This window comes from Ictidomys tridecemlineatus, chromosome 3, assembly GCF_052094955.1.
Source record: "Ictidomys tridecemlineatus isolate mIctTri1 chromosome 3, mIctTri1.hap1, whole genome shotgun sequence".
Lineage (NCBI taxonomy): Eukaryota > Metazoa > Chordata > Mammalia > Rodentia > Sciuridae > Ictidomys > Ictidomys tridecemlineatus.
The window spans coordinates 191,720,359-191,732,393 of NC_135479.1; the positions used below are offsets into that span (position 1 = coordinate 191,720,359).

The 12,035-nt window shown below is 32.1% G+C and overlaps 1 long non-coding RNA gene across 3 annotated transcripts in view; it reads left to right on the forward strand.

Moving 5' to 3' along the window:
- Positions 1–12,035, forward strand: part of LOC120890358 (uncharacterized) — a 478,106-nt gene that overhangs the window by 224,070 nt on the left and 242,001 nt on the right. For all 3 annotated transcript variants that reach the window (XR_013436969.1, XR_013436971.1, XR_013436972.1), the window contains one exon: positions 5,763–5,811. This is a non-coding gene — a long non-coding RNA (uncharacterized LOC120890358). The remainder of the gene's footprint in view (positions 1–5,762; positions 5,812–12,035) is intronic.

Sequence of the window (12,035 nt, forward strand, 5' to 3'; positions counted from 1 at the left end):
GAATTGAAGAAGATACTGAAAGAACTGTCTTCTTTTTTCTCAAATAATTGATATTTCTTTTGGAGAAATGCGACATTTAACATTCCTTCAACTAATTATAATACTAAGCAAGATAGGAATCTTTCATAAGAAAGACTTTAAAGAAAGAAATCACAGCTGATTGGAGGTTTTCAGGAAACTTTTTAAAAGATGGCTAAATTGTGACGAAAACAAATGTGAGGAACAAGAAGGTAGGAAGATATTGCAGCAGGGAAAAATTATGCCTTCCCCTCCCTTTGCTTTTGTTCCTGTTCAGAGACTTGGGCAAATGGTCTGGGATGGGCAGAAGGTCTTAAAACTGCCAACTAGACTTAATGTGGAATCAGTAAGGAATCTTTGAAAGTTATTGCTACTCTTGGCCTTCCTGCCCTGCATGCAAAGACTATCTTTAATTCTGTGGGATTTAAATATAAATTAATTATCCCGGGGGTTCTGAGTTCATATAGAGCAGATTGGTGAGCTCCAAGTAACCTTTCCCCAATTTTCATGGAGGCATCATATCAGGATGGACACAATGTCACAGAGTATGTGAGGACAATGGCTTCTAGCCTGGTTCGCTAACTTGCTAGCCTTTTCATGTTTGCAAAGGTATTACCTTCTGTGCGTCTTCTGTTCTTTCTTTTCATGATGGGATTAATAAGTCCTGCTTGTTTTCAAAGGTTATGAACAAGATAACTATGATAAATACATTTAAAAATGTAAACTTTAGAAGTGTCAAGTTTTGTATAGGTATAAGGGTTTCTCCTTGAATTCTATAATATGCTTCCCAATTGAAAACTTGGAATGGGAACTAGCAGGGGTGAACTTTCTGCCTCTTTCCCTTCTCCTTTAAATGAAATGTAATTTTTTTTGTTTATTTTATCATTCCAGAATTCAGTGTATGGTTTTTGAGAACACGTCTTAACAATCTAATTTGTTTTAATTTTTTCTAAGACCCTTAAATCATCTGAAAAGCTGCTGTACTCTTTTATCCTGCAATTAATTTATTTTTCATGTCAGACTATACTAGTTACACTGTCATTCTAATCTGAGCTATCCGCCATCCACAGGCCCATGCTGCCCCCACCATGAGATCACTCCCCATCCTCCTTTCCTTGCTTTGTGGAACTTTTCATTGCCCCAAATCGCCTTCTTTGCTTATTTGCTTGTGTACTGTATGTCTCTTTAGTCAATAAGATTTTATTACTTTATTATGTGACAAAAAATGTTATAGGAACTGGGAGATAGCTGTGAACCAATAGTTGTGTCCTTAAGGAGACAGACACTAATAAATATTGATAATAATAACTCTGTATAAATGTCAGGTGGTAAAATGTGCTATAAAGAACCATAAAGTAAGCTGAAGGATTGAAGAGTGAAGGTCATTGTGCCATTTTATGTCTGATGTTCAGGACAGCGTTCCCTGATTAGGTGCTATTTATTCGAAGCCCAGGAGGAAGTAAGGGAGAGTACTGGGCACATACCTAGACTTGAGATCTTATTCTGAGTGGATTGGTAAACATCTCTGGTAGGCTTTTGGTCGAGGAGTGCATCTTCAGACACAGATGTCACTGGCTGCTGTGTCATGATGAAAAGGTTATATAAACTGTGAAAGAAGGAAGAACCATTATGGTGTTGGGACTCACTCCTCTCAACTCACTAGACACCACTGTGCTCCTCTCTTTCCAGATCATGCCATTGGGACTCAGTTAGCCATGGTGTGAGTGCTTACGACCTGAGATTCTGCAGTGGTTGGAAGCTTTCTGTTCTTTCTTTTCCCTTTCCTCTTGCCTGTCTGTCTGCCTGCCTATATGCCTTCCCTACTTCCTCCCTCCCTTCACTCATCCCTCCTTTTCTTTCTCCTTCCTTCTTTCCCTTCCATCTTTTATTTTCCCCCTTTTTTCTCCTCTTCCTTCTTCTTTCTCTCTTATCTCCTTCTTTCTTTTCCTTAATCATTCTTCTCTTCCTTCTACCTTTTTCCTTTTTCTTTCTATTTTTTTATAACATCAAAACATTTTATTATTATTTTAAAATAAAGCTCTTTATAAACATTGACCTGCACATCTCTGAAGAGACCTTTAGGAAGGTATTACAGCTGTCCATATGAGAGAATACTGTGGTTTAGACAAGGTTGGTAATGAAGGAGGTGACAGGAAGCAGCCTGAGTCTGGAAGGAATCTTTAAAGAAAATATAGCTTTGCTGAGTGATTGAAAAACAAAAAAGAATTCTTAATTAAACAGCAGGGAAAAGGGGGAATCAAGTATGGTTCCTAGGTTTTTGGTCTGAGTGGCTAAAGGAATTAATAAAGATGGAAAAGCTTTCAGGAGAGGCATTTTGGGAATGAGTATAAAGAATATGACCTTGCATGAATAAAGATTGACCTTTTTGGTCTATCCAATTGTAACTACTGAGGAAGAAGTTGGATACATGAGCCTGGATAGGAACTACCAAGTTAAGAACCATCTATAAAGAGAATGGTATGATTTGAAATGGGCCCCACAGTGTATCAGTTTTTCAAGATTTCCATGTGTCACAGGGAGGCTGTATCACTGCATCGTTATCTTATCCTATGTTCTTGAGACTACTGAGTCAAATATTCTCTTCATGCATTTATTAATAATATAATTTTGACAACTAAGTAAAATTTGCCATATACTGGTAAAACCCCTACTTAATCTTCCTCCAATTCAGTTCATGCTTACGATCCTTGCTACTTGGAGCCAACCATCCAGATTCCTTCTCAAAATGTAATCCCAGGAACCAAGCACTTGCTGCTTCAGAATTAAATGTGTGTACTATAAAATGTAGATTTTTTTTGTACTTGAATAACAGATATAGTAAATCATAATATTAATTCAGGATCCATAAATCTCCATTTAACTCATAATGACTCATTGTCATTAGTATGCACATAAAGATTTGGCCATTTGTGTTGAAATCTGTAAATATATTTCCATTCTTTAAGAAGGATCTCCCATTGCAAAATAATGATTTTTTAAATATCATTTATATATTTAAATTGGCCTGCTCATATTCTAGGATGTTTGAGTTAGCGTAAATTTCAGTCATATAGATTTCAACCTTAGTTAAATAGCAAAACCAAATTTAATTGTTTTTCTCTTGGGGGAAAAAAAGTATAATTTTAGGATATACTTTCACTTTAGGATAGTCCAGTCAAAGCAGAAACATTCAGTTTAAATTATAGGTACTGAATTCCTACATAATTTAAACAGTAAGTATTTCTGATTCTCCCCTGTTCTGGGCACATGAGAGAAATGCACTTCATTTCCTAGCCCTCTGTGATTCATATGGAGCTAGAAACTGAGTAGTGGCCAGTTAAGTGTTATGCTGAGGGCCAGAGCATTTAATTGTTGGTTTTCTTTCATTGCTCTGCATATTTGAGATGGAGTTGCCATGTTATACTGCTTATCTTACTTGCTACCATAAGCAGAGAGGCCATGCTAGCCTGTAATAGACATATAGTGTCAAGGAGGCTCTTTTGTTATTTTAAGTCCACTGGTATTTTGTTATTTTAAGTCCACAGCATAATCTAAATCATCCTCACTGATCATTACTTTCTCTGGCAAAACTGAATAACCTGAACCAGAGTTCAGTTCACCTCTTTAATAGGATGATATCGTAAATTAACAATATTGTTCATATTTTGACCATTGGCAATGAGCCAGTAAGAGTTAAATGTCACTTCTCATACAACCTCACTACCAGGTGGTTTAAGTAAAAACAAACAATGAGTTACAGACTGACTTTTTTGCAAATATAAAAATTTTTACTACTCAGGTACAAAAACAAACAGCCTTTTCCAATAACCTAGAGGTAGTCATTATTCTCTTTTGGGGATGCCACCTTGGAAAGTTTTGCTGCAAATTCAATCAGCCTTCAAACAGTAACAGGCAAAGGGCCCTCCTACACACTGAGGGCTGGGTAACAAGTCAAAGAGACTCTAGATCGAGTGTGCTATCTTGAAGATGCAAGATTCTTAGCCTTAAACTGGGGTTTCTTATTCTTCAGTCACACAAGTGGGACTTGGTTGCCCAATATTTCTGCTCAATCATTACTTGTCTCATCAATGAGAAATTATTTCTAACAATCTTTTATACGTGTTAAGGCTCCCACGTGTTATTTCACAGGGCAATATTTGGAAATTTTAAACGTTTGCCACAGTTGCCCCTGGCATATATAATAGTAAAAACTATTGAAAAGGAAATATTAGTTAATAGAGTGGATCGTGATTAGGTTTCTTCAAATCTTAACTAACTTTTTCTAGTGTGGAAATTAAAGATAAACTAATGTACTATAGACTCTACTAACTGGGGAAATTTACAGAAAATTATAGGCACCAACAATTAATTAAAGACTTTTGTTTATTTTCATTTATGTTCCATTAGGGATACAGAAACCATAAAACTGGCTAGAAGCTTATATTACTTTATTTAATAAATGCAGATTCATTCAAATTTGATTTTTAACAGCTTATATGAGCTTATTTTCAACAATTTAAGTAGTTTATTTCACTTTTAAATGAATCAAGTATTATTTCTTTTTAAAAAATACATATATGTATATTATACATATTGTTAATTTTAACAAATATATATTACATATATGTTTATTTATGAAACATGTAGAATTTTTAATTAGAAAATAGACAAAGTCAGCTTAAAATGAAAATCTTGAAGCATTAAGCTATAATTTCCAATTCTGCTTTCTTCTTTCTGCATATTCATGGTCTGGAAAGAGGACAAGCTCTCCTTAATGTTTTAGTTTCCAAATATTTTGCCAACTATGAATGAACTAGGTCAACAGAGGAAAATATTCTTTCTACTGCTTATATTAATATTCTCCTGTTTGAAAAACTGGACTAGCCCATCAATCATTTTCTTAATATTTGTAGCTTCTGACAGTTTTGGAATATGATTTGTAAAATACCATCAGTAAGCATATGTTCTCCACAATCTTAACCTTATTTCAAATTCTTTTATTTATGCTTATGGATAAATAATTTGTGAATGGATAGGAGTGCAAATAAGATTGGTTAATAAAGAATTGCAAGCAAAGGATATGAAATGATTTATTTTAAAACATTTCTGAAGAAATTGAAATAGTGTCTTAAGTATTTTAACTTTAGACATTAGACTTTATAATGATATATTAACATTTCATATAAAATTATATTTTAAAGTAACATTTCACTAATGATCCCTATGACTTAAGAAATGTTTATAAATTTATAGACATTAAAAATAATTTATGGTATTTTTTATGTTCACCCATATGCCAGTCTTTTGTCTCTAAAATTTTTTTTTTTGCATTTTGTAAACAACAATAACACTAGCAAAGTATAATTTGACTTTAATACACATAACTGTGGCTGGACTTGAATTTCATTGTTTAGGAATTATATATTTCCAAACTTAAAAATCAGTCCTGTGATGACTTGAATTAATTATTTCTGGTAAAATACTTTATTGATATTGCTCATATGGTGCAATGGTTTTTGAATAATCTAAAAGGGTAGCTACTTTTATCATAGAAAAAATGGTTTCAATGGATAGATGCTAAGATGAAACTTTTAAGTCCCTTATACATTCCATTTTTAATAATGATGCTTTAGTTTTATTATGTTTTTTAAAATTTTAGAATAAATGCAATGTGAATGACTTGAGAGTGTGTTAGTTCATGGAAATTTTTAAGAATGATCATATCTTATTTCCTTTTCTTTCAGGTTATTGATCATTAAAATGGCATTGTAATGGGAGAACTCTGAAATAAGAGTAAGTCATACTTATTTGAAAGGCATTATATTTTAATGTTGCCCTATAACATTCCATATGTCACTTGATGATTTATTTGGTCTTTCTAATTATGTAAGTTAATGTAGGGAATACAATGTGAATAGAAGCCCTATTCTCAAATCACATTTTCATGTGAGGCCAAAATGTTTTTAACTCAACTTTTTTGGTTATTAATTTTTGGAGTTGGCAAGCTGCAGTACAGGCCCAGTTTTGAGAAAAGTCAACAAAAGTATTTCCCTTCTAATTCAGTGTCCCTTTTCTTTACCCTTACAGATTTTTTTTTTCCCTTTTGGTGCAAATGTTTACAAATTCAATGTTATTATAACAATCACATACTTGTTTCTACTGTGTTGAAAATGATAACACTTTTGCTGAATTTAAACTTTTGTCAGTTAGGGTATCTACTTATTAAACCAAATGAAATAGATGTGGTAACAGTTCTTTGTTTCTCTACTGAAGTTAGATGACCTCTGTTAGATGCAATACACTCACATCTAATCTTTATATATTACCATCCATTATTCTTTCCAAACCAGGACTCCTAATATGTTTTTTAGTTATAGTAAGATTTTTAATTAGCTATATATTTTCTCCTGAAATTGCATTCATCAGATGCAAAGTAGAAATATTGTACTTTTCTTATTACTTACTACAATAATTAAAAATGGGTGCTTTGGCTAAATTATTAAGCAGTATTTTCATAAAGTACTACTTTAATGAAACAGATTTATGTTCTTTGCTGAAATTAAAATGTACTTATTGTTGATAACACTTCTTACCCAAAGACAGATGATTAAATAGTACACTTGATATAGCCTGAAAAATTAAAGAGAAAAGCTACGTTAAATTGAAAACAACTGGTGAATTCAAGTGTGTGTGTATGTGTACAAAAATTATATGGGTGTATAATAATATATCATTAAATACTTTATAGATATGTAATTGTATATTATGTGAAATATAATTAGAATTCATTTAAGTAAATTATATAAGCATATATAAATAAATTATGTAAGTACATATAGACATTTAAATACATATAATTACATGGAATTATGGTTAAAGTAATACTCTGTGAAACTCAAAACAGACACATACAAGGAGAAAGTTGTTCATCATTTCCTCCTTCACTCCTCCCCTCCCTGAGGTGGCCAGTGTCAGTGTGTGACATGTGCCCCTCCATCTCACTCATGAAAGCCTTCAACTTCAGAAAACACAGATATACATTTGGACATCTCTTTTGTCAAAGAAGGCATGTTTTTGCTTATGTGCTTTGTTTTCATAGACAAACTACCAAACACGTAGCTCTTGAGGTTCTTTATCATAGATATTCTTTCAGGTTCATATACATTATATTTCTTATTATAGCATGCTGACTTTTAATGAAAGAGCATGATTAATAATCATTATCTGTGTATTCATTGTCCTTCTGTAGCCTAAAGTAGAGGTACCAATATTGCTCTAAACAGTAAGTCTTAGTGATTTTTTAGTTCCACATCTGATAGCCACTTGAAAATCATTCTGATACATGTGCTAAAGCAGGAAATAAAGATTTATGATATGAATTGTAATTCAGCAGACAATATTCTTTCACTGGTCCGTTTGTGATTTTGTGTTATCCATCTCTAAAATTATCTTTGATTCCTGCTGCAGAATACATGCTGTTTTGCTGTAGCACAATGGTTGCATTATTCAGAAAGCACATTTAATGGGGAAAAACACATTATAAAATCATGGGTATCAATAGGATGGAAGAGGTTAGGGTATAGATTTTGTAACCTTCCACCAATGTTTATGAAAGTATTTGGGGTTGTCCATTGATTAAGATTAGAGATAACGAGAGCAAAATAAAAACCTGGACTTATGCAAATGAATAAATTTTTAAAGAAACTAGACATAGTAAAATCATATTTGAGAATAAATAATATTGCTTAATGAAAACATTATCAACAGTTTCTTTAGAATGATATAGGTCTTCAAAAAACTGTATTATATAAAATAGTTCTTAATGTACTTCAAATATCTGATTTATTTATTCATTATACACATATACATTATATTCTAATATTGATATGATATACTATATAATTATATATTTCTTATATTATACTGATGTACCTACCATGTGGATAGACTTTCTACTTCTTTAATTTTTCATAGGTAAAAGATTTTTCTTTTATGAAATTTAAATTGTAACACAATAGTTCAACAAAGCTCAATTGTTCTTTTGAGATGCTTTTCAAAGTAAGTTTATAAAAGTCTATGTGTGTATTGTGTGTGTGTGTGTGTGTGTGTGTGTGTGTTATGTGGTTATCATTGAGCCTAGATTCCATGTAAACAATATGGATCAAGCAGATTTAACTCAACTGAAGCATGAAGAGAAAGTTGGAAAGTTGATCAGAATAATCCAATTCAACTATAAATATTTATTGAACACTTAGTAAACACCAAGTACTTTTCTATGGGTTCAGATTATATATAGTAGCAAACACAAGTACCAGCAACATTCTAATGGTAGATCTGGGGGCAGGTGCAAGGGAGGACTAGATATTTAAAAAAACATGAAACAAAATTAAAAACATCATACTATTTTTGATAGTGTCAAATATTTTGTGAATAAAAAGTTGAATAAGAGTCTGGGGGAAAGTTTCCTTTATTTTGGAGTAGGGAAGAGTTTTTTGAGTTGGTAGTGTCTAAGAAGAGATCTAAAACAAGGGAAAGGACTCTCTGGTGTACAATCTAGGAAAGAACACCCCAGGTGGAGGAAAGGATCAGGATCAAGTTTTCAAGGAGAGAGCAATGTGGCAAATCTGAACAATACCAAAGAGACCAATATGTTGGGGTAAGGCCATGTTAGCTCTTGGTCAGCATATCGAGAATATTGACTTCTTCTTTTAAAGTAAAATGGGAAGCCATTGCAGGCTTTTGGTCAAGCTGTGAATTGATAAACATTTTTAAGAGTTTACTCTGCTGTATGAAGAAACAGGCTAGGAGAAAGGTGGGAAAATAGTTGAACACTTCTTGAAGTTTTCAGAAAAGTGGATTTGTGTGCTCTTAGACACAATGATATAAATATCATAACATTTGGTTCATGGTTTATTTAATCCTCACAGCAGATTATAATAATATGCATAGAATCTTTTAAACAATGTTGGAATATAGTAAGTTCTTCATAAATCATGACTATTAACCTCTTTTCCTTTGTCATTATTGTCATCATTGTCTTAATACAAAGTCATAAGTGATACCCTTAAGCAAAAGGATGGTCCCCTCAAATGTTTTACAACTATACTTTCCTTGTTAAACATAAAGTACAGAATTTTAGAGAATACTGCGTCACATAGAATTGTTTAAGAATATGCATGACATCTAATGTTTTATTCATTTTAAAATTGTTGCATATCTTATAATTAAAACCCAAATTTAAAAAATAATAGTTTAGTAAACCTGTTTGTATTACTTCTATTTGAAAAACTTAATTCCTAATCAAGTTTTCTCCCTCTGATTATTTTTGTCCTCCAATGTATATTTTCACTATAAGTTTGCTTTTCTAGCATTGGCTATCCTTTAGAATGGAATGTGTTCTGTTTAGTATCATCTTTCTTATGTGTTCTTTTAGTGCTCAACCCTAATTGGGGACACACACACACACACACACACACACACACAAGTGTGTGTGTGTGTGTGTGTGTATATCCCTTCATAATAGTTCTTGAACTCTTTGAAATCCATGGATTACCACATGAACAGAAGCACATTAAACTTTAAAACAATATAAATATGTATGATTATTTTGAAAAATATAAAGATTTTGCAAAAAAATGTTGCTGACTGCACATATGCACCTAAAAATAATTATATTACTGAAAACTTTTGTAATCAATCATATAGTCATTAAATGTTAGTTTGGAAGTATAAAGAAAATTGGAAAATAGATTTTATGAACTCAAATAATTACTTGCTTCTTTGGTTTCCATAGGACTGCTTTCTTTATAAAAGGTTCATATGGTACAGAATTAGGTAGTGTTTTGGTTATTGTTATTGTTTGGTTTTTATTATGGGGTGATGTTTTTCTGGTTTTTCTTTTTTCTTTTTTTTTGTTTGGTAGTGTGATGAATAGTGCTAATTTAGCTTGAGTTTCAAATACTAATTGATATTTTTAAGTATACTTCTTTATAACAAAAATAAATGATTAAGTCAAATGGAGAAATATTAATACAGATAAAGCATTCCAGTTTTCTATTTTATGTCTGGTATTTAAATTTATATACTTTTAGAAATTTTGGCATATTCGCCTATCTGATGCATAAGCAAACTGTAATTTCAACATATATCCCATTTTATGTATTAAATTAGAAGAAAGCTATAGAAAAATACATTTAAAATCATAAAAGTTATTAGTAATGTTCTTCACTATAAAATGGTTTCATGCAGATTTGTGTTTTAGGAAACATTTCCAGTTTAATGATAAATTGGGGTCAAATGTGAAATAATCTAATGCTGAAATTAGAGCTGTTCTCAGGTAAATTACATAAAATCAACTGATAAAAGCTCATGCTGAAGTCATTTGATGTAAAAATCCGTGTTGGGAAAGTTAGCTTTAGCTTGACACATGTCAAACAATATGTATGTGTCCATATTCAATATATGTTCATTCATACATCTTTTATGGAATGATCTTGAAATTAAATAACTGTCTCATAGAAAATCAATGTCTCAATGTCCAGACAGAATTAATATCTGATACACAAACTTGTAAACTGAGGCCCCTTTGCCACTGGCTTAGTGTTGAAGCGCCTATTGGAAGAGCTGTTTGGCCATTTGTCCTGGGGCATATGTGGCTCAACTGATGTCTAGAAGCTGCTAGACGGTGTGAGCTGACTTTGTGGTTTTCTTTCTTATAGTATAAATGACCATTATTTAACTTCTAGCTCTGACCGTGGTCATCTGCACAACTCCAGTGAAGAAAGTAGGGCCATTGGTTGGGGAGGTAGATGCAGAGAGAAGGATGTAAACTAGTGGTGAAAGACTCTCTGTGGCAAGCACTTGAAGCAGTCCCAGCTGGGAAAAAAAAAAAAAATCTGCTGTGGGCTCCCATCTCATGCTTCAGTAAACCTAGCTTAAATATAAATACTCTCATGCACCCAAGTGCAAAACAGCTCTATGATTGGATGACCAAAGAAATGAAATTTAAAAGAAATAAATATTCCTATCATTGCTAAATTAGTCAAGAAACTCTTTAAGTCGGACCTTTCCCAGCATAAACTGACTGGTCTTACCGGTTTTTGGTAGCTGTGGATTGCTGTAGAACTCAACTCACTCCCTAGCAAGATGCAGTTCCGTTCTGCTGGGAAAGAGTGTCCAGTAGTGCTACTTGAATGCGGCACAGGGGCAAGGACCTTCTGAGAACTGCCTGATGCCAAGCAGAAAACATAAATACAAAAATTGAGGACAAGCATTTAGAAAATTGTATCAATATTTGACTCAATTATTCTGTGTCTGTTGATTCAAGCAATAGGGATGATTTGAAGTTTTTAAAACTTATATTCCCTAGATTTGTATTATAAATTTAAAAGTAGTAGTTTATGACAAATTGCCACAGTTAGATTGAGAAGCACTGGTCTAGCTTTAAGTTTTTAACATAGGTCATTGTAGGTCATTTCTGATCAATGTTAAAATATATTTCTAATAACTTAGAATGTTAAGACAATAAGATTGCATAATTATATACACAAAGGAACTTATATTTTGATTTATAAACTTCTTCCTCCTCCTTTCTTTAAGATAATTGTTAAATATTTATATGAAAACATTCTATAAGCAAAAAGTAGTATTTAAACACTTAATAGAATGTCAATAGAACTTCATTTATATGTGCTAAAAGATTTTTAGCATTTTATTATAATTTCATAGGGTATTTGCATATTGTGTTCTTAAATATTTATTAGGAAAAAAACTTAAAATATGAATTTATCGACCTGAAATGTAATTTTTTTTCATGAAAATCTTGACAATATTCATTTAGAAATTATAAATGAGTGGTCTTTTATAGAGAAAGAATATAAAGACCTCCTTAAAACTTGCAGTAATTAAATGATTTAGATAGTTATGCTAACAAAGTACCTTATTTTAATAAATACCTATTTCCAAATTTGCCAGTAAAAATTTTTCATAAGAGCTGATTCTTAAAGCCACAAGGAAGA